We start from the raw sequence: 8,060 nt of genomic DNA, 5'->3' as shown, positions 1-8,060 counted from the left end.
CAAAGTGTAATTGCCCGGTTCTACCTCCTGATTCCGTTGACCTGCTGGATTTCCAATCTGGAAGTCACAGAACCAGCTTTGGCCAATCAGTGGTCGCTGCAGACCGTGGGGCGAAGTGATGTCCCATGGTCCAAGGAAGCCTCTGATTGGCCAAAGTGGGTCAGGGAACCACCAGTGTTGGAGACCAAAAGACCGGCGCAACAAAGGAGCCAAAGCAGGGTAAGAAACATAGGTTTCTTATCCTGTTCCTGTTATTATTAATTATTATATGTGATTTTCATATTGAATATTGATTGAAGTATTTTATTACATGAGCTTTTATAAACTCCTCAATTTCCCTAACTCTGACTCCAACTCCACCAAAATTGTCACCGGCTCTGACTCCACCGCCCTGGTTATAGACCTAGCTCTAGAAATGTTCTTTAAACCCACATTTTGTAGACTTCTATCCTCAGCTTTTATTTTCTTTAGTTAGCTAACTATATGCTCTGTGATCTTTCCCCCATCTAACCTCCCTCCCCTCTTATAGCATGCTGTGGCAGAAAGAGGAGCAGTATTACAGACTGTTGGAAAGAACCACTTTACCATAATATAAAGATACATTACAAAGATTCCTGTATTGTTATGGCCTAATCATTTGTAGAATAAATACTATGTTTACACTTTGGCAATTCTTACAATTTCAGGAGAGACGGATGACCTTTATTTACACGTTTGAATGTTGGTTTCATTTTTAAAATCTAGTCCTTCATAATCCTAAAGAACAAAATATGGTCTTTACAACACAAAAATCACAACTGAAACAGATTGTTTAGAGGGTTTACATTATTATTTTATTGTTGTAATATTTTGTTGTTATTATTGCTCTATAATGAATAGCGCTGTTTTCTTTTAGCTGAAGTGTAGAGTTGGGGGAGGGGCATTAATCTCATCTGTCCTCTGCTACTATAAATGAATACAGGATTTGGGATTAGGTATGTGAATGTTAGAAACATCCTAACCAGGGAGGTCTAGACAAGTCCTCCACAAGTATATAAACCTGTCTAGTGCTTGAGAGAATGCACAAAAAAAGAAAGAATTTTTCTTGCCATAATTTGAAAGAATAACCACCATCAGTTTAAAGGAATGTGTTTATGTAAAAAATAGTAATAAATGGTAATAAATAGTTATAAATGTGATATTTATAAATATTAATATTTCTTGAAATTAAACATCAGGACATACCATAAACTCCAAAAAAAACATACTGTTAGGTTGATTCGATTGTGAGCCCCATGGGGACAGGGACCAATTTGACATGCCTGTGCAGCGCTGCGTAATCTGTGTGCGCTATATAAATAAAGAATTATTATTATTATTAATTACATATATATGCATATACAGTATATATGCAGGAGGCCCCCAGCACAGGCACAGTGTGCCTGGTAAAGAAGAGGGCATTTCACCTCAGTCACTCAATATCCAGAACATGTACAGCAAAGCGTACTGCCTTGGGCTTTACAAGGTGTATTTGCTGGAGGACTTCAACAGACCCATATCAGCAGAACTTGTGGTTTTCTCCAAGGCAGTTGGAAGAGGTAAGTTAAATATTTTGAGGACCCTACACCCCAACTGTATAAAGGTATGCTGCAGATTTAGTGGACCCAACTTGCCAGACAGATTCTCTTTAAAACAAATTAAAGGGCATCTACCACCAGGATTAAAGACTATATGCAAATGAGCATCAGGGGCTCCAGGCTCCATTAACACCTAAGGAGCCTGGAGCACCTCAGGCTCATTTGCATATAGTCTTTCATCCTAGTGGTAGATGCCCTTTAAACATCAGAGATGAGAATAAATGAAAAGTTAGTTGTGTTTGACTATAGCACACTTACCTTGGTGACTTTGTTCTAGGGTGGATAAAAAGGTCTTCTCTAGTGTCAAACTCTCAGGATTACCCTACCATGTTATATACGGTGCCAGTATAGACATAGACAACGCTCATAAAAATTTATTTATGGAATAAAGTGCCAGCATGTGAGTCTGCACAACATTTCCGATATAATTAGGTTCTTCTTCTTTCAGTAAGGGAATAATTCCTTTTGTAAGGTGGTTTAAAGTTACATTTTTTGCACATATTTGGTAAAAGGTTTGAAGAGAAGGTCATATTCGATGAATGAATAATTACTGAAATAGTATCATTTCTATTCAAAACATTAATAACAACCTCTGATCATAGTAACAAACGATCATAGTAACAAACTACTGTAAACAACTATAGTTTCTGTGCTACATAAATAAACTTGGGAGATTTAAGTGTCTGAGAGCACCACCCTTCTAGTTTCCCAATGAAACCAATCAGAGCTCAGCTTTAATATTATAAGAAGGTGTGAAAATTAAAGCTGAGCTCTGATTGGTAGCAAAAGGCAACTAAAGCAGTTCTGCTCTCAGACTCTTCTGATAAATCTCCCCCATAGATCAGATATCTGCTCATACAGGACCAAAGTAGCAGTGATGTTTCATCCTAACATTTTGCTCATTTACATGTCCGTTTTTTGTTTCACTTCCGTGCTTCAGTTATTTGTTATTGAAACCTTACTGAAGCATTCTTATGTATGTGCTTTTTCACACTTTCCTATTTTTTTCAAGCTTGTGGATCACAGAAGGCAATAGAAGTCTTTGGGTCTATCCCCAAAAATCTGATGTCCTTTTTTTCACTGACGATGTTGGAGAACTAGTTGTTATGTCTTCTGACCAATGTTGAACCTTAATTTTTTTTTTTTTTGGGGGGGGGGGCGAATCTGAAAAAAAAGGGAAGAAAACAGAAGCAAAATAGTTGTGATACAAACTGGAAACCAAACAGTGGGGCACATTTACTTACCCTGTCCGAGAAGTTCACAGGAGTTCACGCATTGGGGGTCATTTACTAAGGGCCCGATTCGCGTTTTCCCGACGTGTTACCCGAATATTTCCGATTTGCGCCGATTTCCCCTGTATTGCCCCAGGATTTTGGCGCACGCGATCGGATTGTGGCACATCGGTGTCGGCATGCGCGCGGCGGAAATCGGGGGGCGTTGCCGAACGAAAACCCGACGTATTCGGAAAAACCGCTGCATTTAAAAATGGAAAATGTGTCGCGAAGCTTGCGCTTACCTTCACTCAGCCGGCCTTGGTGAATTCCAGCGCGTTCAGATGCTTTTCAGCGCAGCAGCGCCACCTGGTGGACGGCGGTGGAACTACCTTAATTAATCCCGCCCGGACCCGAATCCAGCGCAGAGAACGCGCCGCTGGATCGCGAATGGGCCGGGTAAGTAAATCTGCTGCATTGTCTTGCGACACAAATTGAAAGTAAAAGTCCGAATCAGTCGGATCGTCCGATGGCACGGCCCCCGATTTCTGTCGCACGAAAGCCAGTGCAGCTACGCCACAATCCGATCGCGTGCAAAACAATCCCAGCGCAAACCCCTGTTAAATACCTGTCAAAGCTGCGCAAATCCCCAAACTGGCGAACAGTCTGACGAAAGTGCGATCCGCGACCCTTAGTAAATAAGCCCCAGTATCAGTGGTGTGAATCTACCCTGAAGTAGCATCCTTAAAACAGCTGAAACTAATATACACTTTGATCTCTTTCCTGAAAACTATAGCTATTTTACATATAGTCAAGACTGAAAAATATGCTCTCGAATTAAATGTGCCCAATTGTGCTACATGTTACATGAACTTTTTTCTAAATAAGGAGTTTAGAGGCCTATATCAGTGAAAAAGTGCTTACTACTAGTGATGAGTCTGAACTTTAGTTCGGGACCCGGATGTGACCCTGAACATGACCCTGAACACCGAGAAATGGCTGTAAAATAGAGCTGATAAGGGAAAGACGGCTGAAAAATTGTGGTAATAACAGGGCAGTTGCCCTGCCAAATATGGGTTAGGAAAAGTACTTAAAATAATAAAATTAATGAATTATTAATATGATGTTAATGTCACTGGGACAGAAGATGGTGTGGGTATTAAAGAGTGGTCACCACCAAAACTGTCTGTGGGAGAGGAAAGAGCTAGAATGACAGTTGGGGGCAGCTAGAAGCTTTAAATAATTGGTCTTTTCAAGACAGTATAAAGTCCTGTGTATGACTAGAATAGAGAATTACATTGCAAAGAGTGTCCCAAAATCAGAGTGCCCATTCAAATTAGCAAGGACATCTCAGCCACAGGTCATGGAGCAGTTACTAATGCTCCATGATAAATCTCCTAGCTGGGATAATGTGGGCCATCTACACCCCCCCCCCCCCCGCCCCATTTGCAGACATAGAGTTCCCAGATGTCTGGAACTCTTGGGTTGGAGGATAAAGGTGTGGACAATGGACCATCACAGGACATCTACCATAATGATTTTGAAGGTGGGCAGCGGCCACAACATTGCCTACTACTGGCCATCATGTCCAGGGCTGAGCACACAAAGTACAACCCAGGGGATCTCCCTGGTGTGACATTTTTTCAAGCAAAACGACAAAATATCATTTGCATGCAATGCTGCTAGTCCCTTAAGTGAACAACAATCTGAGCACCATGTGTATAACCAGGCCCCAAGAAAACAAAACATGAGCTGTGGTGGATGAAATACCGAAAAAAAAACATGGAAACACCTGAGGCTCCCGTTTAAGCCTCTACCAACGCATGCCAAGTGACTAGGCCACCTGTTTCTTTGCAAAGGGAGGATGTGATACCACCACAACCATCACCAAGCCTGTCCACACTATCACAGGGAAGCATTCAGCTCCCACCCCCAAAAAAACAATGGAGAATAGGCAGAAGTTTGGCCAATCTCACCCACGGGCCCAATATGTGGACAAATTAGCATGACATCTCTTTAACTGCCTACTGTGTTAATGTATTGGTAGCCTAGACAGGAATTGGCGTATGATGCTGCAAATAGTACTAATACTGATCCTTTAAGATATTGATGTATGATGCAGGAAATGCAAATAGTACTAACACTGCTCCTTTATAGTATTGCTGTAAGATGCTGGAACTGCAAAAAGTACTAACACTCGTCCTTTCAAATATTGCTGTATGATGCTGGAGCTAATAACAATAATGACAAATAATACTCTGACTGTTCCTTTAAGATATTGGTTTATAGTGCTGGAAATGCAAATAGTACTAACGCTGCTACTTTAAAGTATTGCCATATGATGCTGGAAGTGTAAATAGTACTAACACTGGCCCTTCACTATAGCAACCTATAAGTAGCAACATAAAGTTCCCCATAGAGGCTTAAAAAGGGCAATTTCAGATTTCCACCTGTCCCTAATGACAGCACCCTCCTCTCCCTACCTAACTGCCCTGAAAAGGACAATCATTCATTTTTGGTAAGTCCCTCCTGTCTGTCTGACCCTATGAAAAGCAGCAACCTCTCCATAGCTCTGTCTCCTGTCTGTTATGGCACCTTGACATGTGAGCCCCTTATCCAGCAGGGTCATATGTCCAACCTAGCCAATCACAGCAATGCTAAATATGGGTGGGCTGCAGTTGCTATGGGGCTGCAAACTAGTTGGTTAATTGGTGTTTTTCTTAATCAAGAACTCTGTTCTGGGGTTATTGGTGCCGAACCTACTTGGGTCCTCTCATCACTAATTATTACTAATTTGGCACCTGAGGGTGCGATCACATGTTACGTTTTACGCATGCGCTTGAAAATGCATTGCAAAAGCTGAAGAGAGATTTGCCTTATTAAACAGCTGTTAACACTTGTGTTTACAAAAAGCAAATGTTAACGCTTGTTAATGCAGGTGTGTGACCGCACCCTCAGTTTTTCAGATGCAGTTTGTGAAGCCAAAAGCAGGTGTGGATCATAATGGGTTGAGACTAGAGATGAGCGAGCACTAAAATGCTCGGGTACTCGTTATTCGAGACGAACTTTTCCCGATGTTTGAGTGCTCGTCTCGAATAACGAGCCCCATTGAAGTCAATGGGAGACTCGAGCATTTTTCAAGGGGACCAAGGCTCTGCACAGGGAAGCTTGGCCAAACACCTGGAAACCTCAGAAAAGGATGGAAACACCACGGAAATGGACAGGAAACAGCAGGGGCAGCATGCATGGATGCCTCTGAGGCTGCTTAAACGCACCATTATGCCAAAATTATGGGCAACAGCATGGCCATGACAGAGTGACAGAATGAAGCTAGATAGCATCTAAAACATCCAATAATTGACCCTGACACTATAGGGGACGGCATGCAGAGGCAGCGGCAGCAGCGGCAGGCTAGAGAGTGTCTTGGCAACATACCCCAAATGGACTCAGGCTTAAAACCAATGGGTGGCAGAGAGGAACCAAAGGAGGTGAGCAAGAAGCGCTCAAATAATATCGGTAAATGATAAAAGTTTGCCAGTATATTTTGTGGATTACACAGCAGGGTGGCGACAAAGTTAACAAGTTTGATGTGGAAGCCATGAAAACAACCCAAAATTCTGCCTGACACAGCTCGTTTGATAAGGGGACCATGTATGGAGGCAGTGAACTAGTAGTAGATTAAAGGTGCTGCAGTTAAAACTATGTTAGTTGGATCTTGGGATGGAGCTGGCGCTCCGCTGCCAGGCGAGCTTTCGCCAATCCAAGCCCCTGTCTCTAGGCTACTCCCCAAACAGCACTTCTAAGAACCTTTTGTATAAGATCAAGTGTAGTAGCGTTCTTATAAGTTTGGGATATGGCGGGTGAGGGGAATGTAAACAGATGCGCAAGAAGCGCTGAAATAATATTGGTAAATGATAAAAGTTTTCCAGTATATTTTGTGGCTTACACAGCAGGGTGGCGACAAAGTTAACAAGTTTGATGTGGAATGCCCTGTAATAGCTCTTGGGCGGTGTGCCTTTTATCGCCTAGGCTCAGCAGTTTGAGCACCACCTGCTGTCGCTTAGCGACGGCACTGCTGCTGTGCCTAGAGCTACCGACTGATGTCGCCATGCCCACGGATGGTAATTCGGAGGAGGAGGAGGTGGAGGAGGGGTGGGAGGAGGAGGAGGTATAGTAGGCCTTTGAGACCTGGACTGAGGTAGGCCCCGCAATCCTCGGCGTCGGCAGTATATGACCAGCCCCAGGGTCAGACTCGGTCCCAGCCTCCACCAAGTTAAGTGTAGTAGCGTTCTTATAAGTTTGGGATATGGCGGGTGAGGGGAATGTAAACAGATGCGCAAGAAGCGCTGAAATAATATCCGTAAATGGTAAAAGTTTGGCAGTATATTTTGTGGATTACACAGCAGTGTAATCAACAGATGCGCAAGAAGCGCTGAAATAATATCGGTTAATCATTAAAGTTTGCCAGTATATTTTGTGGATAACACAGCAGGGTGGCGACAAAGTTAACAACTTTGATGTGGAATCCATGAAAACACCCCAAATTTCTGCCTGACACACCTCGTTTGATAAGGGGATGATGTATGGAGGCAGCTATATGGACGACTTTTGGAGGTAGCAATGGAGACAACGTGTGGAGGCTGCTATGGAGACAATTTAATTTGGATAGTGCCTGTATGTGGCAGTCCAAAAAAGTTTTCAAACCAGAGGAGCAGGTAGGTGGCCCTCCAGAAAAATGAAATAGATTGAGTGCCTGTATGTGGCAGTCCAAAAAAGTTTTCAAACCAGAGGAACAGGTAGGTGGCCCTCCAGAAAAATGAAATAGATTGAGTGCCTGTATGTGGCAGTCCAAAAAAGTTTTCAAACCAGAGGAGCAGGTAGGTGGCCCTCCAGAAAAATGAAATAGATTGAGTGCCTGTATGTGGCAGTCCAAAAAAGTTTTCAAACCAGAGGAGCAGGTAGGTGGCCCTCCAGAAAAATTGAATAGATTGAGTACCTGTATGTGGCACTCCCAAAAATTGTTTAAAACAGAGGACCGGGTAGGTGGCCCTCCAGAAAAATTTAATGCATAAAGTACTATAGCTAGAGCCAGTGGGCCCTGTCAAAAAATAGCCAGTTTCCTCTGCTTTAGTGTACAAAGAGGAGGAAAATGAGGAGGAGGAGTGCATAAATTATTCAGGTTGAGCTTCCTTCACCTGGTGGAGATTGGAAATTATGAGAAATCCAGGCTTTA

This window comes from Engystomops pustulosus, chromosome 4, assembly GCF_040894005.1.
Source record: "Engystomops pustulosus chromosome 4, aEngPut4.maternal, whole genome shotgun sequence".
Lineage (NCBI taxonomy): Eukaryota > Metazoa > Chordata > Amphibia > Anura > Leptodactylidae > Engystomops > Engystomops pustulosus.
This window is presented reverse-complemented; position numbering follows the sequence as displayed.